Source organism: Chroicocephalus ridibundus, chromosome Z (assembly GCF_963924245.1).
Source record: "Chroicocephalus ridibundus chromosome Z, bChrRid1.1, whole genome shotgun sequence".
In the NCBI taxonomy this organism is placed as follows: Eukaryota; Metazoa; Chordata; class Aves; order Charadriiformes; family Laridae; genus Chroicocephalus; species Chroicocephalus ridibundus.
In genome coordinates, this window is record NC_086316.1 from 53774490 (window position 1) to 53796397 (window position 21908).

General features: G+C 40.0%; 1 protein-coding gene across 48 annotated transcripts in view; it reads left to right on the forward strand.

Moving 5' to 3' along the window:
- Window positions 1-21908, forward strand: part of PTPRD (protein tyrosine phosphatase receptor type D) — a 1281778-nt gene that overhangs the window by 276098 nt on the left and 983772 nt on the right. For all 48 annotated transcript variants that reach the window (XM_063321198.1, XM_063321199.1, XM_063321203.1 and 45 more), the window contains one exon: window positions 7073-7145. The gene's annotated coding sequence lies outside the window, so the exon portion shown is untranslated. The remainder of the gene's footprint in view (window positions 1-7072; window positions 7146-21908) is intronic.

Sequence of the window (21908 nt, forward strand, 5' to 3'; positions counted from 1 at the left end):
GGCCCTAAAAGCAGAGGAGGAGCAGCCACTATCAGTTGCACCACAGGCAGCCCCTTTCTCTTTGCCTGTATCCCTACTGTCCCCTGCCATGTCCCTTTCCCTGTCCTCTCACCTCAGCCTTTTCTCACCCACCAGCTCACCTCCAGCCTAGGCTGGGTCACCACACAGCCCTTTTTATAACTTCCCTAGGCCAGCTGTGTCACCAAACCCCATGTGACATGACCACTGCCTGTGTTCCGCCTGCTGTGGCAGAGCCCCTGTAGAAATGGCAGGGTGCCAGGGGCTGATGGAAGGCCCAGGACTTGGCTGCACAGGTAAAAAGGGCTGTTGCTCTTCAGATTTACTTAAATGCAGATAAGAATTCAGGCCTGAGAGGAAAATAGCCAACATAGAGAGCCTGTTGTTGCTTCTGCAGGATAGAATAGTTCCAGTTGGAAGGGACCTACAATCATCTAGTCCAACTGCCTGACCAACTCAGGGCTGACAAAAAGTTAAAGTATGTTATTAAGGGCATCGCCCAAATGCCTCTGAAACACTGACAGGCTTGGGCATCAACCAGCTCTCTAGGAAGCCTGTTCCAGTGTTTGACCACCCTCTCAGTTAAGAAATTCTAATGTCAAATCTGAACTTCCCCTGATGCAGCTTTGAAGCATTCCCATGCATTCTGGATGGTGGCTCTGAGCAATCTGATCTAGTTAAAGATGGCCCTGCTTACTGCAGGGGGGTTGGACTAGATGACCTTTAAAGGTCCCTTCCAACCCAAAACATTCTATGGTTCCATGATTCTATGATTCTGTCACAGGATCCCAGGAAGAAGAGCTCAACACTTCCCTCTCCACTTCCTCTCCTCAGGAAGCTGTAGAGAGCAATGAGGTCACCCCTCAGCCTCTTTTTCTCCAAACTAGACAAGACAAGGGTCCCTGGCCACTCCTCATAGGACATGCTTTCCAGCCCTTTCACCAGCTTTGTTGTACTCCTCTGGACACATCTGAGGATATTCACATACTTCTTAAACTATGGGGTCCAGAACTGCACACAGTACTCAAAGTGAGGCCACACTAATAGTAAATACAGCAGGATAATCACCTCTTTTGACCGGATAGTTATGCTGTGTTTGATGTATCCCAGGATGTGGTTTGCCCTCTTGGCTGCCAGGGCACGCTGCTGACTCTTATCGATTCTGCTGTAAACCAGCACCCCCAGATCCCTTTCTGCACGGCTGCTCTGCAGCCACTCCTCTCCCTGTTTAGACTTGTGTCCAGTGGTACTCTGTCCCAGGTGCAGAATCCAGTATATCTGGTCTTGTTAAATTTCTTGCCGATAATGATTGCCCAGTGCTCCAGTCTATCTAGATCCATCTGCAAGGTCCCTCAAGAGAGGCAACAGGACCTCCCAGTTTGGTATAATCAGCAAACTTGCTGATAGTGCATTCAACTTCTGCATCAGATCACTGATAAAAATATTGAGCAGGAACGAGCCCTTACGAAGACTGCTGGTGACTGGTTGTTGTCCGGATGTAGCCCCATTCACTGCAATCCTTTGAGTCTTGCCATTCAGCCAGTTCTTCACCCAGCACACTGTGAACACTCTCATCCCACAGTTGGAAGACTTGTCTGGAAGGATGCTGCGAGGCACATGTTGACTGTGCCTAGTGATTGCATTATTCTTCTAATGCCTTTCAGTAGTACCGAGCATGATCTTCTCCATAATTTTTAAGGAACTGAGGTTAGAACACAGACTAACAGGTCTGTATTTCCCTGGGTCTTCCCTCACACCCCTCTTGTAAATTGGAATTACATCAGCTATCTTCCAGTCTTTCCTGTGCTGAGGACTCCAGAGCTGGATGCAGCACTCCCGGTGAGGTCTCACCAGCATGGAGTAGAGGGCCAGAATTACCTCCCACAACCTGCTGGCCATGCTTCTTTTGATGCACCCCAGGATACGGTTGGCTTTCTGGGCTGCAATTGCACATTGGTGGCTCATGCCCAGCTTTTCATTCACCAGTAGCCCCAAGTCCCTCTCAGCAGAGCTGCTCTCAATCCCCAGCCTGTGTTGATACTGGGACTTGCCCCAACCCTGGTGCAGAACCCTGCAGTCGGCCTTGTTGAACCTTACGATGTACACGGGGGCCCACTTCTCCAGCCTGTCCAGGTCCCTCTGGATGGCATCCCATCGCTCAGGCGTGTCAATTGCACTGCTCAGCTTGATGTAATCTGAAAACTTGATGAGTATGTACTCCATCCCACTGTCTATGTCATTGATGAAGATACTAAACAGTACTGGTCCCAGCACAGACCCCTGAGGGACACCACTGCATCTGAACACTGAGTCATTGACCACTACCCACTGGATGTGACCATACAGCCAATTCCTTGTGCACCAAATAGTCCATTCATCAAATCCATATCTTTCCAGTTTAGAGAGAAATATGTTGTGGGCGACCCTGTCAAAGGCCTTACAGAAGTCCAGATAGATGACATCTGTAACTCTTCCCTTTTCCACTGCTGTAGGACACTAGGTTTATCAAGCAAGACTTACCCTTGGGGAAACTATGCTGGCTGTCTCAAATCACCTCCCTGTCCTTCACGTGCCTTAACATGTGCCTTCTAGGAGAATCTGTTTCATGATCTTCCCATGCATGGAAGTTAGGCTGACAGGTCGGTAGTTCCCCGGGTCCTCCTTTCTACCCTTTTTAAAAATGGGTGCAATGTTTCCCTTTTTTCAGTCACTGGGGACTTCACCTGACTGCCATGACTTTTCAATTATCGTGGAGAGTTGCTTGGCAACTACAACAGCCAGTTCCCTCAGAACACTGGGATAGATCTCGTCAGATTCCATAGACTTATGTATGTTCAGGTTCCTCAGGTTGTCTCTAACCAGACCTTCCCTTACATTGGGAGGGACTTTGCTCCCTCTCCTTGTGGTCCATCAGCTCGTGAGGTGTGGGAAGACAGGTTGCCAAGGAAGACTGCAGCAAAAATATTGTTGAGTACCTCAGCCTTCTTCTGTTGTTTGTTACCAGTTTGCCAATTGTGTTTACTGGTGGGGGGGCACACTTTCTCTGGCCTTCCTTTTCTGTCTGACATACCTGTAGAAGCCCTTCTTATTATTCTTTGCATCCCTTGCAATGCTCAGCTCCTACTGCACCTTGGCCCTTCTGACCCCATCCCTACACAACTGGGCAGCGTCCCTGTACTCTTCTCAGGAGACTTGTCCCTGCTTCCACTGCCTGTGCATTTCCTTCTTGCCTTTCAGTTTGACCAGCAGGTCTCAACTCAGCCATGCTGGTTTCTTCGCTTCTTTTCCTGAATTCTTGCTCCTGGGGATTGAAAACTCTCACGCTCTATGGAAAGCAATCTTAAAAGTCTTCCAGCTCTGTTCTGGTCCATTGTCACTCAGGGCAGTTTTCCAGGGGGTCCTATTGTCCTATTGAGTAACTCCTTGAAGAGCTGGAAGTTTGCTTTCCTAAAATTCAGGGTCCTGGCTTTACTTTTCATCTGACCCATGTCCCTCAGGACTGCAAACTCCACCAGTGCCTGATCACTGCAGCCCAGGCTGCCTCCAGTCTTGATGTTATCAATGGGTCAATTGCGTTGGTGACCATCAGGTCCAGTATTGTATCCCCTCTGGTAGGGCTGTCTAATTCCTGGCTTAAGAAGTTATCCTGAATGCATTCCAGGAGTCTCCGGGATTGCCTACGGCTTGCCGTGCTACTTTTCCATCAGATGTTGGAGTGGCTGAAGTCCTCCAGCAGGACGAGGGTCTTTGAGTGTGATGCCTCCTGTAGCAGGAGTAAGAAGGCTTCGTCAATGGGCTCCTCTTGATCAGGCGGCCTGTAGTAGACATCAACCACAAGGTTCCCTTTGTTGCCTTGGTCTCTAATTCCTACCCATAAGCTTTCAGCCTGCTCGTGGTTATTCTTCAGGGACAGCTTTTCACACTTCATCCATTTCTTGGGGTAGAGGGCAATGCCCACACCTCTACTTCCTCACTTGTCCCTTCTGAACAGCCTGTAGTTATCGATAGCCACACTCCAGTTGTGGGTTTCATCCAACCAGTTTTCAGTAATGACAACTAGCTCATACCTGTCTAGCAGCATGGTGGCTTCCAGCTCCTCCTGTTTGCTGCCCATGCTGCGTGCATTGGTGCAAGGCAATTCAGCTGGGCTGTCGGCTGTGTCACCTTCTTAGAGAAACACACCTCAGTTCCTTTGAGGTATTTCACTGGTGTTTCTCTTTTGGCTCCTATTACCTCAGGAGCACCTGACTCATCTCCATAAGACTTCAAGTGTGCTGTAGGGTACCCAGCATGACTCAGCAACAGGCTGGGGGCCCTTGCTAGCACCCTGACCCTCTAACCTTGGCATGTCATCCCACAGCTTGTCATAGCAGGCCTGATTTTATTCCCCTTCCCCTTTAAGCCTAGTTTGAAGCTCTGTTAATGAGCTCCGCTAGCTAGTGCGCAAAGAACCTCTTCCACCTTTCAGAAAGGTGAATCACATCTGACATCAGCAGTTGTGGTGCCATGCAAGCCATAGAAGGTTACCAGGTTGGTCAAGCATGACTCTGCCTTAGTGAATCCGTGCTGACTGCGCCTGGTGTTTTTCTTGTCGGTCAACTGCCTGGAAATGGTTTCTGTGTTTAGCTACTCCATTATCTTCCTAGGGATGGAGGTAAGGCACAATGGGCCCGTGGCACTGAACTTTTCCCCTGCTCTCTGGGATTCGTGAAGGGTGGTCTTACTATTTAAGACCAAGGCAAAGAAGGCATTCAGTATCTCGGCCTTTTCCATGTCCTGTTTCACCAGAGCCCCTGTCACATTTAGAATTGGGTCCAGATTTTCCCTAGACTTCCTTTACCTGTGGATATACTTATAGAGGTCTTTCTTGTTGCCTTTGACATCCCTCAAGAGATTTTATTCTGGGCTTTGTCTTCCCTGCCTGTATCTCTGCACGCTTAGACGGTGTGTCTGTATTCCCCACAGGCTACCTTTCCCTGTTTCCACCTTTCATATACTCCCTTTTTATGTTTGAGCTTTGCCAAGAGTGCCTTGTTTGTCCATGTAGGCCACCTGACATTTTTTGCCTGACTTCCTGCTTGTTGGGAGGGACTGCTCTTGAGCTTGCAGGGTATGATCCTTGAATTTAAGAGAACAATCTTATTCAATAGAATGACAGAAAGTACTTTTACTGAAGCACAAAATACTTGTCAGTGGCAGTTACACTTACTGTATTTTTGGGTAACAGAAAATATTTCTTTTATTATTACTTCTTGACTTAGTTTGAGGTTAACTTTTCGATAACGAGTAATTTGGACACCATGCACATTTAGAAAGTGTCAACTGTGTGTAAGAGGGGACCAAAAGACTAAAAAGCTGACAGTTTTTGTGCATGTGCATTATTACTTTGTTCTTACTGTCACAATGTATGTTTCAGTTATATTATTCGGAGGGGTTTTTTTAGAACAGACTGAGGAGTCTGACAGGATAAAGTCTACAAGACCTACAGACTAGTGGCATAAAACCAAAATCTTTTGCTTTTGTTGTTTTGTTAGTGATTGCATTTTTATTTGTGTATTCCATAGACAAAAGAAGGGAAAAGGAAGTACTGAAGGTGAAGATTTTACCAAGGCCCATAGTGGATAGTACAACTAGGATGAGAAGGAAAGCAGAGTATGTCTGGTCAGACTAAGCCAGCTGTTGTTCACTAAAAGAGAGAAGAGTGAAACAATTGGGTATTTATGCAAGGCAGTGGGAAGGTGGGAGCATAAGAAGTACTAAGGTACATAAAATTCAAAAAGGGAAAGATAGATACTTGGAAGGACAAGTAGGCACATTAGAGCTAGAAAACAAGAAAGGAGAAAGGACAAAACCATCATGTTATATAGAAGTCCTATGACGATGTCACAGGTGAAACAATAAACAAATTAATACAGCATGAAAATACCTACCTTAGTCCCAGCTGAGGGGAAAATTTCCTGCTTAATACAACAATGAGAATACAGTGTTTTTCAGTGTTTGAAGTGTTTTTATTTGCCTTTTTTGCCCACAAGCAATCTTTTACAATGGAAGAAAAGATAGATCATCCTTTGTCTAGAGTATTTGCATGATGAAATAACTTAAGAGTATTCATCAGCCAAAATAGGCTGTTTGCCTGAAGGGTCAACAGGCCAATGCAATCCATAAAAACAGAAAAGGAAGAAGTTGTGAATAAAATGAAGAAGAAGCAAAAGAAAAAGTCAGTTTAGAAAGGAATATATTTGCATGATAGAAATGCTATTGTCACAAAAATAATTACCTTTTTCTCTCAAGCTACAAATAATATGAAATCAGACCACTGTGGAGCTAGGTGATAATTAAACCCATCCAAAAGCAAAGTATGAATGCTCAACTGAAAGGAAAGGTGCTTTTTTTAATTGTATCTTCCTACAGTGACATTGAAATATATGCTGTAAAGATGATTCCTGCATTGGCACTCATCAATTTTGGCTTGGGTAGTTTATAGAACCCATATAAGCTGGACTTCTAGTGAGAAAGAGTTAAATAAGTAAGTTAGAGCGGACATCCATATGGTAGAAATTAACTCTGGTTTGTGATATGTGAACAGGTAGCTTTAATATTAGCAAGGCTACATTTCTGTTTCACAAACTGTTAAGGTAATTTACTGATTAACATACTGCCCTTGCAAGTACTGCAGGTTTTGGTAATATCTCTGAGGTTCTTAATGAGTTGATAGTATAAATTCCATTATGAAACTACATATTTGCACTAGAAATAGTACATTGAAAAAGAGTTGGTCTAGCACAGTAAAATAGCAAGTGCATTTGAAATTGTTGTTTCATGAACACTTTAATCAGAAGATACCTGATTCAAATCATTTAATATATGACATTTTATGATCTAGACTGTTTTACATCAGCTACTCTAGAGGTTCCACTTTGTTTTGCTGCCTTTCAATGATATCAGTTTGCAGAAGTTATTTATTGTCGGTGTACTAACTTTTTCTGTTAGTATTTAGAATTTACTGGTGTTGCTGTAGAAATACAAATAAAACATGTTTTATTTTCTCTTTCAGGGAAATCTTGAAGAGTCTTACACTTTTAATTCTCCAGTCATTGGTTGCGCTGTGAGGACATTGTGGTGAGGTGGTAAGTTGGTGTAGATCTATTGCTTTAATCAGATAAATTGTCATTTAGGTTTAACTGCTAAAACAATATCCTTCAGTGTTGTGTCTGTGTGACAAAGCTTGAGAAATGTCTTTCTGCCTCTCTTGGCAAATTACCCAAATTGTAAGTCTACAATTGATTTTGTATGTAGGAAGTCTGAATCACAGAGGCGTCAGATTTTTTCTGTATTTACAAATCAACTTTATGTTATATGAACAGAGCAGTTGATTCATACACGCTCAGTGCCTATTTTCCAGAAATTCTAAGTTCCCATACCTCTGGAAACCTGGGTGATTATTGTAATTAGTTTGGTAAGGCATGAGTCACTCAGCAATGTTTGATATTGTCATCTTTTTCCTGAATTTTCCCTCCTCCCTCCCACCCCAACATGACAAATCTGTAAAGGCTTTTCTTTTCCTGACTACAGGGAGGCCTGATAGATTTAAGAGGTCGCTATGTCCTATCAATGTTCTCTGGATAAGCAACTTTTGAAGCTCTAATAAATCACACCATGACTTCTGTTGATCTTAGCAACACTCTGGTAACCCTTATACAACAGTCCCTGGCTAGGAATTTGTAGCTGAAATAAGTTTATTTTTAATTTTTACTTTTAGATCCTGAGTGGACAACAGGAGTGGTGGTCACATATTTCTAGGTGTTAGAACAGTTCTGAATAATGAAGGGTCCAATGACTGTAAGTCACAGTTCAGAGAATCATGACTGGTGGCCCTTAGTGTTTCTGACCTCCAGCTGCTTGGCCAGTCAGCCTTAATAAACCATGCTCATTCTTTTTTTTCTTTTTTTTTCTCTGGTTATAAACTGAAAGTTTATGTTATGGCTGGAGCTTGAATGCTAAGAAATACGAATCTTGATCTTTCAGTAAGAAATCGTATGGCTTTTTTTAAGATGGTATTAAGACGTTAAGATACTACAAAATGGTATCTTTCCATATTTCTATCCATCCATTATTAGAACTAGAATTGTCAACTCTAAATATACATCCTTGTTATATGAAAAAGATTAATGTTCCAGAATGTAATGAGTCAAGAACCCCTTTCAAAGTACTAGATACTGAGAAGAATAAAGTTGCATGCTATTTCATTTTCTATGCACATTGAAATGGTCATTATATGATGTACATCAGTTGCAGAGTTAGAACCACTGACGTAGCATAGACTCTTATTATTTGCTTTGTTCTATTCTTGTTGATGAATAGAGAATTTACAAAGTAAACAGGCTAAATTATTTCTAACTTCAGTGTATAAAGATCATCCTGTCCAAAGTCTGTTACTTTTTAAACCAAGCAACTACTTGTTCTGATCAGTCTTCTGAGTGACTTCTTTTGTGTGGTATCATTGAAGTATAATCATCACAATGATTTTGTGATATCATTGAAGTATGTCACCTACTACATCTTTGTCTAAAACCAGAAGTGATTTCACCCAAGCAGCGTCTATTTATTTGAGTGAATACTAAGAACAAAATTCTATTTTGATACAAAGATTCCTTTGAAAGCATTTTTTTCTTGCCTTTGCAAATCAGTAACACATTAGAGTGTGATATAAATCATGCCATTTGGTCATCCTTTTGCTTAATTTAGTTAACTAAAATATGTTACTTTTATTGGAAGTAACAAAATTATCCCCTTGACTTGGTTATTCTTACTGCAAAAGTACAAGTAGTTTCCATGCAGTAATGTATCATACCCAAATTAATAAACATGTTCTCATAACAAATTCACATTCTTCAAGTAAAATCTAATAAATGTAAGTCTATTTTTTGTCTTACCTTGTCTTGTAGTAGTGTCATTTTTAATTAAATGTGAAGTTAGTGTTAATATTTATATGTCACAGTTAAAGAAGCCTTTGTTCACTGCTGTTAGATTACTTCCAATTTTTTTAAGATAGCAAATCTTGAATAAAGGTATTTTATCATAATTTCCTAGGCTGAAATCCTGTCACCTTATCAAAAGTATGAAATTTCCTTGAAGGAATTAATAGCAATGAAAAGCCAGTGAGAAATAAAAAATGAAAAAGATCTATACCAAATTTGAGTTGTTTAAAATTCGTGTCAGTTTTATAATTCTGCATCTTTGTCAGATATACAGTGATATACATTTTTCGACTTCCATACATCTTCTATTTCAGATGTTAGGGGAAAAACAAATCCAAATTGTGCAAACTTTATCTCTTACAGAAATTAATTTATTATTAGTTTCATAATAATAAAAAAAAAATATTCAAAGTTGAATAGAGGTTGTTTCTGTTATGTGTCAATTTCCTTGTTTTTCTCAGCTTGGTGAGCACAGTTTCAGCCCTGAAAATATCAACATACAAGTCTTCTTACGGGTGAAGTTTTGGTAGTGCAGATATAAAAAGTGCATCCCTCAGACTTCACTGTGTCTCAGATTCCACGTGTAAAGTTGGATGAACAGGGATAGGTCTGCAGCACTTTCAATGATAATTAAGACATATCCAAGAGGAGACAATAGGTCTTCATTATTTAGAATTAATTGGTTGTGATTTATGAAAAAGATGGAAAATGTAGATATAGGCAAATAAGATGCAATATTTTACTTTTTGTGATCATAGAGATAAAGGAGGCAATTATTAAAGCTTTTTTGCTGAACTTCATATTACTAATAAGAATATATGAGTATTAAATTAATGTATTAAAATTCTTAGCACTAACTGTCAGTTCAATAGCTTGGCAAGCTAAAATTAGAATATTAAAGCTTTAACCTCTAGGCCATATTTTTTAAGCCAGTTTAGATTGGTTGAGTTTGAAGATTCTTTTAGCTTGACAGTTATTTGGCACCCTGAAATATGGTGGTGGAATAAGTTCAAATGCTGAGGGTAAAGAATCACATTACAAAACAATTGCATGTTGTGACAATAGTTCACATCTTGCAATCACAACAGAAGGGTCAAAGCCCAGATGTCTATGCAGAGTCAGCTGCACCTCAAGTCAAAAATTTGATCTTGTGTCTCAAAACTGATGAGGCACACTGTGAAAAAGTGAACTTTTTTGTTTTTTTATTTCCTCCAGGCAGTAATGCAGTTGTGGTTGAAAAATTCTGGTTCATTTAGCCACTTACCATCAGCACAAAATTCATTTTACTACTTAATCAAGCTTAAAATTAAGGAGAAAAAGAACCTCCTTCTTTTGATAAAATCTATATTGTTCCTAAAAATATCCTTGCTGAAAGTGAGAATAACATAAGTCAAGCAGTCATTTCCACTGAAGGAATAGTGATTAGGAAACCAGTCCTAATGGAACTGCAGAAAATCGAGATACAACACAGAAACATTATTAATGAAAAGGTTTTGTCCCCAAAATTAGAGGTGCTTCAAGTAACTTAGTTCTTCTTGAGTGCTGTCGTTGTATGTATAGAAACCTGAATCAAGCAAATCTTCGTAGAATCATTAGGCATTTTAAAAACGCATCTGTTGAGAGTATCAGAGCTTTTCCTTCTTGATGATCTTTACAAATGATTTTCAGTAAAATAGAATTGAAACCATTCTTAATCTGTATTTTTTTCCAAATAAACATTGATATTGTTCCCAAATATGCAACACACAGTGAACAGAAGTGGAAGGAAATATGTAATACAATTCAGTATTTCTCAGTAGCTCTGTGCTGACCATAGTAGATGAGTCAAAAAAGGTAATCTGTGGAGTTACAAAATAGAGAAGTTTACAATATAACCTGAAATAAAAAAAAATGTTTCTTCTTTACAAGTATATTTTTACTTTTCACAACCACGTAATTCTGAACTCATGCAACACAGGTTTTGTGGGTTAGTCGTGGCATATTAATAGCATTTTCTCTCTAACTGTAAATTAAAGTATTGAGAACCAGACATTTTAGGGAACACTTTTAGATGGCCAGTTGTTACACATGTATGTCAATCTTCTCTTATAATCAGATATTGAAAAATAACTGAATGTATTCACCAGTTTTCCAAAATGTTAGGATCATTTATAGAAAAAAATGGATTATTTCACAAAGACCACTTTAAGAGCTTGTAAGGTTTTGAGAGACCTTATTGCCTGGTGAGAGGTGTGTATGCCTTAAAAGTAATTCATTATTCACAGTGAACACTTTTTTATCTGAGTGATGATATGTTGTGTGGAACTGACCAAAACTTTGTAACAAAAAAGCTTAGTCTCCCTCAGCGTATTCTTGAATGAATCAGTCATCATAGAATCAAATAATACCGTGTTGGAAAGAACCTCAAGGACCATCTGTGCTTTCTTGACAAAAGCATAGTCTAGACAAGGTTGCCCAGTACCCTGTCCAACTGAATCTTAAAAGTGTCCAGTGCTGCGGAATCGAGCATTTCACTGGGGAGATTATTCCAATGGCTGATTTTTCTCATTGTGAAAAATTTTACCCTTGTGTCCAGCCAGAATCTCTTTTCAATGTGACTCCTTGTCAAAAGAGATTCGCCATCTTCTTTGTAGCCACCCTTTAAACACTGGTACAAATTGAGAAGGTCTCCCCTAAGCCTTCTTTTTTCAAGACTGAACAAACTCAGTTCTCTCAGCCTTTCCTGATATGGCAGGCTTCACATACCATCTTTGTGGCCCTTCTCTGGACCCTCTTCAGCCTGTCCACAATCTTTTCGTATAGTAGGGACGAAAACTGAACACAGTATTCCAGGTGTGGCCTGTAAAGCGCTGAGTGGGACAATGACTTCTTTATCTCTGCTGGTGATGCCCTTGTTGATGCAACCCAGCATCCTGTTGGCTTTCTTTGCCACTGCAGCACACTGTTCACTCACATTGAGCTTGTTGTCCACTAGGACCCCAATGTCCCTTTCCACAGAGCTATTCCCCATCCAGGTAGATCTCAGCCTGTGCTGCACTCCTGGATTATGTTTCCCCAGGTGCAAGACCTTAAACTTTTCCTTGTTGAACTTCATGAGGTTCTTGTTAGCCCACTCTTCCAGCCTATCCTCTACGCATTCCAGGAACTTGATGGATGACACGTGAGCTGCTTTATTATTCTTCCAACAAATGCCTGGGTAGTTGAAGTCACCCATAAGAACCAGGTTCTGTTGACCCAAAGCTTGCTTAAGTGACCCAAATATTGCTTTGTTGGTCTTATTGTCTTGGTTTGGTGGTTGGTAGCAGATGCCTACTGTAAGATCCCGCATTGGAGATGAGCCTTCTGATCTCTGATACCCAGAGGTATTTGATAGGGCTTCCACAATCACTGCGTTGACTTCTATAGATTCAAGGTTCTTGTTAACATAGAACACAACTCCCCCTCCTTTTCTTCCCTGTCTGTCTTTATGAAACAGCCTGCAGCCATCCATTATGATCCTCTGGTTATGTGAGTTGTCCCACCATTTTTCAGTTATTTCTATGGTATCATAACTTTCTGACTGGGCACAAAGCTCCAGATCCTCCAGTTCCTCCTGTTTGTACCCCAGGCTACATGCGTTGGTATACATACACTTGAGGTGGTTAGTCTTCTTGTTCACGTGTTGGGAGGCAGCTAAGGAACATTTGTCACTGCTCTGGTGACATACTTTAGAAACATTTAAAAATTAAATGATTTTTTTAAATTTGCTGGTTTTAATCTTTTCATATTTATATTATATTATATTATAAATTTTATCTCAACAATATTTATTGTATTCTCTGAAAGTAGCAGTTATTACATATAACTAGGTGTAAAATTAACATCCTTCTAAATAAAGACAATTATTGTGTGCATATCTATGTGTATATAGCATTTTAAGAACTGATAGCATATTTCCTTTTTACAGAATACTACAGTTGACCTTTGTAAAAGTAGCCTTTATGTGTAAAACTAAGACTAATTAATTACCACAAGATCTAGGATCGCGATAGTCTCTCCAGAATAGACGGGAGTTGAAGATCTGTTGTACTTTATGTAAGAAACAAAATAAGGTATCAGACTTCTGAAGACAAGGCATCCAAAGTGATTTTTTTCATTAAGATTTTCCATTTTGAATTCAAAAACACTTTCACTACTTCTGAAATACTCTATATTGTTCATTTGATTCTTCAGAGCATTGCAGCTATTGAGGTACCTACTCTTAGCCAGTGAACAAGGTCGTGCAGTTACTTTCACGCATGTTCCTTTTTAATTTTTTTTTTCCTGTCCAAATCCTGGAAGACAATTGGCTTCCTTTCCAAAACCAAATGTTGTTAAATAATCATTTAAATTGATTGCATTCTACATGTGTATTTGGACTTTAGAGGCAGCCATTCCATAATAGAAAAGTATGAAAACTCTGTTCAGTGTTACTGCAGTTGTTAAACTTCTTTTAATAGATTTAAGTATTAGAATACTGTAGCATATACAATTCTGGAATGTTTTAATGCAGAATACTGTGTATTATTTCTTCTGTCTTTATGTTAGGGAGTCTTTGATAAATCTAATCAACTTTCCTGTTTTATAAACCGCTCAAAACACACCTAAGATGACCACATATTTTATTTATTCTTTCACTAGACATAAGCACTAACGTTGAGTAACCCAGTAGCTGACAGCAAGTATAGGTTAAAAGGGTACCTCAGGTTTGCCTTTTTTTTGTCCTATATGAAAAAGCCATACTTAGTATTTTAACAATTGACTTTACATTTAAATTTCCAAAAGGCTGAAAGTCCTTTACTTTTCTTTGTCTGCTTGCTTCGTGCTTTCAACATCCTTTTCGCTAGTTTGGCTGATTCATGATTTCTGATCTCCTACAGTAATATGGATGACAGCTTGTAAGTATGAAGGTACCTTTTCCCATGCTTAAAACTAGGCAGGTAACTGTTACAGGGCTGCTAAAGTACATCTGAATCCCCTGAGAATACCATACTGACATTATACTAGAAATCATAAGAGGTGAATAGTGGATTTGTCTGGTTTTACCTGTTTTCAGGTGAAGAATAATATCAAGTACTTGTCAAAACTGATTTATTAAAAGTGTTTATCTTCATACACTTTGAGCTTTACTGTCTCTTTTTGGACCTAATGGAAATATGTTTCTGATAAGCAACGTGCTATAATATAGAAAGAAGGGATTTGACTGGTGTGTGTCACTGTGCTGTATGGCATGGCTTGTGTCATGAGGCCCACAGCCATAGTGTAAAACAAGCCCCTAATAGGTTGATGTTATACCATCACGACACTTGGCTTCCCACACAGGTTTTTTAAAATCTGTAATTTCGTAATTTTCATCATACATCCATTATTGGTAGAGATTTTTGATAACACCTGTACAGTAGATACTGCTTTTTATCATAGACCCTGTAACGCAAAATGTATCATGTAAATATATTAGATAAACATTCCTTCTAATTTTGAATTTCTTAAAAACTTTTAAAATTTCCCATTAATCTGAAATGCTTGCATAAGAATTGCAGCAAAGAATACAATGGTCTCAACTTTTTACTTAGATTATTAATTGTATTTTCTGATCACTGGATCATATTTCTTCTGTTTTTCCATATTTGTTCTTTGTGATACTTCATGCCTTAAAAAATCCTGTGACAAATTGCTTATGTCCATGAGTAGCACAAGATCATCCCAGATATGCTGTTACCTTACTTATTTGTCCATTAGCTGGGGGGGAAAAAAAAGGCAAAAAAGAAGCACAGATGTCTTGGATACTTAGAGCAAAATCTCTTTTCATACATAAACATTTATTTTATAGGCAATAGCATGTAATCCTATGTTCTGAAAGTTTTCTACTTAAATTAGGAGAAACTAAATATAAAAGACTTTAGCAAGGCTGATGAAAGTCCTAAAACTAGAATACAAAAGCTTTTTCTTTTTCTTTTTTTTTTCCCCACAGGTTGAAATGTGTTAATCTACTTTATTGCAAGCATTAAGCTAAATACAAGTTTTGTAATTTCAGAAACATTAGAGAAGATCAATGACTTTGGATGTACATTTTTTTTCTAGAATCTTTGTCATTCATTGTTTCTCACTTCATATAATTAATTCATATAGACTAGTACAACCATTAAACTGCTTCCTTGAAAGAAGGCTGATAGGCACTTAGATTCTTTTTATGTCTCTGATAAATCCCACATTATCCAAACACAGTGAGCATTAGATGTTCCCAATAGTTTACAGGGCTTTTATGTCTCAATAACCAGATTTAAACCATTCATTAAGTTCCAAAGTTAAGAGCTCCAGCAATGACAATAATAAGAAGAATCACATCTAGAAAATCAGAAGGCCTGATCCTAAATTTATTCTGGTTTGGAGTTGGAATTAGAGATAATTTCACATGCATTCATTCCCCTACATTAATAAAAAGTAATATGCTTTCCTCAGAGATTTTTTTTTTTAAATGACATAGAACGCATGAACCATTTCCTTTAGTTCTATGGCAAGAACTTAGGCAGAACACTGTTTAAAAAAGAACTACAAAAATGTTTGTCAGATAGGGTGAAAGAAATAGTGTGTTTGAATGAAACTGCTGTTTGTTGTCCAAAAATTCCTTCTTTAAGACTAGAAGACAGTGACACATTCATGATTCCTCTCTTTGCCATATGATTTACTAGGCTTAGGGTACTTTAAAGCAAACATAAAAAGAAGAAAACAAAAAACCCCAAGAATTCCCTCTTCACAAAATCAGTGCAAAATTGTTCTTTTTTTATAATATTAAGAACTGAGAACTGAATTATTTGGAAGTGAACTTCATTTTTTGATATAATATTTTTCTATGTAAATTCAGCATTCTGGTTGATTAATCCTGTTTTAATTAGAGAGTTTCAGAGTCTCTTTAAAAAAAAAAAAAAATTCTAGACATTACTCCTACAGTGCACTGTGCAAAGAACAAGCCCATATTTGTCTGGAGCTTTTTTGGGCTGGTAAGCAGTGGTCAGGATTTGCAGAATTTGAGCCTGAATTTTCAAGTAATTTCTTTGATGATACTATGAAGCTCTGGCTAAAGAAATAACATAAAATGGTCATTATTTACCTACATCATCTGATGTATAATTTGTGATCTTTTTTTCACTAAATGACAAAAATGTGCTGCAACTTCTGCTAATTTAGAAATGTATTTCTAAAGAAACAATATTACAACTTCTCAATTGAGACTTTCACTTTGTTCTATTGTAGGTGACTTTGTTCTACTCCCATTCTTTCTTTGCCTACTTAAATATTTATCTAAGGTAATAACAATAATTATAAAGTGTAAGTCAGCAGCTGTTAGCACGCATATTTTTGTTGCTGACAAATTCAATTAAAGACATTGCTAGCTAAACCAATCAAATAACAGGTAGCTCAGAAAAGATCAACTCTGAATTATTGTTTCCCATAATAATTTCCCAAACCATTAAGTCTGTAAAATTCATTTGAAACTGAAGCTCATAAAAGTAAATTATGGAAAATGCCTTGCTAGTTTGTGGGCATTCTAGAGCATAAAACTGTATGACTCCCATGCATAAAGCTCCTGCTAACATTGTCCAGGTTGCAGCACAAGTACAGATAGGCTCTAGCAGTAATTTCATTGTAAGTGCTTATTTCCAGGAATGCTAACTATAGTCAGAAAGCTTTTTTATCCCCCATGAGTACAAACCCAGTGTTTTTCCTTTTTTTCGTTTTGAACTATGTTTTGGGGTGTTTATGAATGATAAGAAAGAAGGCTTGATACACAGTAATAAGTAAATTTATTGTAATAACAGCAGAAGCTTTTGAACTTCAGTAGTTCAAAAGGAATTATATTTCCAAAACTACAGTTCCAAAAGAACTTTGTCATGAATAAAAATGCAAATGATGATTAAAAAAAAAAACCGCAAACCAAGAGACCTTAAAACTAAGATAGAATGAAGCAGTAATTTATGCAGCTCTTAGTACAGCTTTTAGTACATTAAGCTTTTAGTTACTGTACGATTGAGACCTGTTAAAAGTAATATTTGCCAACAGTCCCACACAACTGAGGTTTTCGCAGTCCCTGATTTGGCTCTTGTAACAATTATAACAGTGCATGGAAGTCAGAAAGGAGCATAAATTGAGTAGCTGCAGAATTAGGGAATTTAATGTGATCACAGTTGTTCTTTAAACAAAGTATGTTATCAGAGAATGCTATTTAAGAGAGAATAAGACTTTTCATGAGGACAATTACCACAACATCAAAGGTCAGTGAAAACTAGTGAAAAAGAGGGAGAAACCAATACCCATCCTTAAACACAGGGATTATAAGGGAAAAAAAAAACCTAGTAAGCAATGAATGTTAGGCTGGTAGGCACCCTTGACTGTTGTAATGATCATTCATCTGCCGTTCAAATGTCTTTCTTTACTGCATTGCATTGCACATGGAGAAATTGGACATGTGTCTGCTAAAAAACCTCATGGAGAACTCATATGGCCTAAATCTGAACAATAAATCTAAACAAATAAATTACATCAGGTCTTATTCCACTCCTATCAATAGCTGTTAGAAAAGAAAGAAAGAAAAGAAAGAAAAGAAAGAAAGGAAAGAAAAAAAAAGAAAAGAAAGAAAAGAAACAAAAGAAAGAAAAGAAAGAAAAGAAAGAAAAGAAAGAAAAGAAAGAAAGAGTCCCATGTAATAAACAGGTGCTGCCAAAAAAAATTCACCTCCCCTGCTTCTACAAAAATATGGAAATACCTGACATAATTAATCCAGAATGATACTTTAGCTCACATTAGCCAAAACAGCTTCACAGTCCATTACAGATATTTATTAAAGTGAAGAACAGTGTAATTCTGTGGTCTTTTTCAAGGAAGTCAGGCATTCATATTGTTTTAACAGACTTACATGACACCATATATTTTGCTTACCCTTGGCCACAGCTTCCTTTATAAAAGTTTCCTTTTAGTGTAAGAAAATGCTTATTCCTATTTTCTTTTTAAAAAGACAACATTTGTTTGATTAATAGGTAACTGAAAGGGAATAAAAGCTGCTGGCACATTAAAGCCATCAAGTACTTAAATAACACAACACTGATTGATCGCAGGACTCAAATTTGTATATGTAGTATGTATTATTCCAGTATATAACTGGAATTTTAGTTTTAATTTTTATCCTAAGTAGTTGTAATTTATTTTATTTCCTTTTTAGACAGAAATGAGATCTTCACCAACTTTCAGCACTGTCAGACTCTTAAGTACAAGTATTCAGGTTGCTTTTTTCCTAGTCTGTAAGCATTATTCTTTCTCAAATAGTAGCTGCAGGTTTATTTAGAAAAGTTAGGTTTACTCAGAAAAGTGATTGCTTGCAATGCTCTTTCTTGCAGGAAGCTAGAAACACTTTGATTTGGCATTAAGAAAAGGTATTTTTTTCCCTTCTTGTTAATCTTTACTAGTGGTCAAGGCAGTCACTGAGGGAAGGTGCTCCAGTGCCAGCCTGCTCCATAGTGGAGCAGCAGATCTCGGTGCACCAGGGCCTTTCCTCAGGCAGGGAAACACAAGGGCAGTGGAGAGACTCACCAGGAGCTGGCAGTGCTTTTGGGAGATGCTGGTGTGGCCTGGGTGTTACTAGAGGAACCACTGCCACCCCCACACCTGTAAAAAGCAGCCTGGGAACCACAAGTAACCAGGAGCGCTGGGAAGAGAGCAGGCAAACAGGGCATGGCATGGCAGCCAGGATGCAGAGCGGCAGTTTGCATGGAAGTGTGCACTAGAAGGATGTAGTCACCTTACCAGCTCAAGAGGTGAGTTCAATTTGTGGTTGTCACCCTCTCAGAAGGAGCACAGCTATGGTACCAACCCATCAGAAAGCTATGTCCTGTGCACTCACCAGAACTGAGGTGGAAACCTGGGCAGAGCTTCCAAGAAAAAATGCAGCCATCCAGGTCTTCAGCTGCAGAGGGTGCCAGAGCCTTTCATTGGTAAGGGATGCCAGAAGTGGGAAAAGGTGTGTGAGGCTTGACCAGCTGGGCAGTCTGCTTGGCCTGTTGGCAGGGCTACAAGAGGAAGTAGAAAGGTTAAGGAGCATCATCAGGGAGATTGAGAAAGAGATAGACTGGTGGAACCATGCTCTGCCCCTCTTTCCCTGAGACAGAAACAGGAATAGCCACCAGAAAAAACACAAGATCAAGGGGATACTGTATCCTCCACCCACAAGGCTGAAGGCAGTAAGTTAAAGGAAAGGAGCAAATGGAGGCAAGTCTATGCTCGGGGCAGCAGGTGAACGCCCTCCTTGCCCACCTCGCCTTCCCAGGTGCCTCTGTGCATTAGGTACAAGACTCTGGATGTGGAAGGCTAGTCAGTCGATGATGTGGATGACAGTCCATCTTCACCAGATGTGTTGCTGGTGTTAGAAAGGCCTACCCCCAGTATCATCACCACCTCCATGAGGAAGAAAAGACCACTCAATCAGGATTAAGAGGCAGATAAATATTCTCAAAGCAGCTGGGAGAAGCCTCACAATTTCTAGCCATTGCTCTTGTGGGGGACTTCATCTTACCAGATGTCTGCTGGAAATAAAATACAACAGAGAGGAAAGAGCCTAGAAGTTCTCTGGAGTGTATGGAAGATAACTTCATGACACAGCTGGTGAGGGAACCAACTAGGGAAGGCACCCTGCTGGATCTGTTGTAGTAGACAAAATGCTTAGAGATATGGTTTAGTGGTGGTTTTTGTCAGAGTTACGTTGATGGTTGGACTAGATGACCTGAAAGGTCCCTTCCAACCTAGGCGATTCTGTGATTCTATATGACTTGTGAGTGATGTGACAGTTGGAGGCTGTCTTGGGCATAATGACCACAAAATAATAGTTTTCCAATTGTTGGAGAAGTAAGGAGGGGGATCAGCAGAACTGCTACCTTGGATTTCAAGAGGGCAGACTTTGGCCTGTTTAAGAACCTGGTTGAGAGTCCCCTGGTAGGCAGTCCTAAAGTGCAAAGGAGTTCTGGAAGGCTGGACATTCTTCTAGAAGGAAATCTTAAAGACAGGTTGTCCCCATGTGCCAAAAGACGAGCTGGCGGTGAAGAAGACTGGCCTGTCTGAACAGAGAAGTTTGGCTGGAATTCAGGGGAAAAAAAAGAGTTTATGATCTTCGGAAGAAGGGGCAGGCCACTCAGGAGAACTACAAGGAGGTCATGAGGTTATGCAGGGAGAAAATTAGAAGGGCCAAAGACCAACTAGAACTTAATCTGGCTACTGCCATAAAAGACAATAAAAATTTTTTCTGTGCAAATATTCACAACAAAAGGAGAGCTAAGGAGAATCTCCATCCTTGATTGGGTGTGGGGGAAAACAGTGATAAAGGATGAGGAAAAGGCTGAGGTACTTAATGCCTTCTTTGCCTCAATATCTAATAGTGAGAGTAGTACAGGTTTGAGGAGCAGAACGAAGCCCCCATAATCCAAGGGGAAATGTTTAGCAACCTGCTATACCACTCAGACATATATAAGTCTATGGGACCAGATGGGATCCACCCAAAGGTACTGAGGAAGCTGGCTCACCAAGGAAGAAGTGCTCATGAAGCCATTTTCCATCATTTATCAGCAGTCCTGGCTAACCAGGTGGTCCCAGTTGACTGGAAGTTAGCAAATGTGATCCCCTTGTACAAGAAAGGCCACAAGGAGGATCCAGGCAACTACAGACCTCTCAGTCTGTCATGGTTTAGCCTCAGACAGCAACAAAGAACCATGTGCCGCTCACTTGGGCCTTCCCAACATGGGAAGAATCGGAAGAAAAAGGCAAAACTCTTGGGTTGAGACAAAGGCAGTTTAACAGAACAGCAAAGGGAACAAGAAAAAACAACAATAACGCGGATAGAGGAATATACAAACACGGTTATGGAACCACTGCTCCCCCGCCGCTCACCGACCCGACCCGGGATGCCCCAGCCCACTCCAAGCGCCACTTCCTGCCCGCCCCCTCGGCAGCTCAGGGTGGGCTGGGCTCACATGGCATGGAATACCTCTCCTGGGGAGAATTAACCCTGTCCCCGCCGGAACCAGGACACAGTCTGACCTCGATGCCATGGAAGGTTATGGAGCAGATCATCTTGAATGCCATCACACAGCACGTACAGGACAAGCAAGTGGTTGGGCCCAGACAGCATGTGTTTATGAAAGGCAGGTCCTGCTTGACTAACTTAATCTCTTTCTATGACAAGGTGACCTGCTTAGTGGATGAGGGAAAGGCTGTGGATGTTTACCTGGACTTTAGTAAAGCCTTTGACATCATTTCACACAGTACTTTCCTGGAGAAACTGGCTGCTCATGTCTTGGCCGGGCATACTCTTCTGTGTGTAAGGGCTCAGTATTGGGGCCTGTTCTGTTTAATAGCTTTATTAATGATCTGGGTGAGGGGATAGACTGTACCCTCAGTAAGTTTGCAGATGACACCAAATTGGGTGGGAATGTCAACCTGCTTGAGGGTAGAAAAGCGTTGCAGGGGACCCAGGCAGGCTGGATGGATGGGCCAAGACCAAAGATATGACGTTCAACAAGGCCAAGTGACGGATCCTGCACTTGGGTTACAACAACCCCATGCAGTGATACATGCTTAGGGAAGAGTGGCTGGAAAGCTGCCCACTGGAAAAGGACCTGGGGGTGTTGTTCAACAGCCATCTGAATATGATACAGCCATGTGCACAGGTGGCCAAGGCCAATAGGACTACGGAAGTGATTGTGCACTGGTGAGGCTGGACTGGCATACCGTGTTCAGTTGTGGTCCCCTCATTACAAGAAAGACAATGAGGTGCGCTGGAGTGTGTCCAAAGAAGATCAATGAAGCTGGTGAAAGGCCTAGAGAGCAAGTCTTATGAGTAGCGGCTGAGGGAACTGG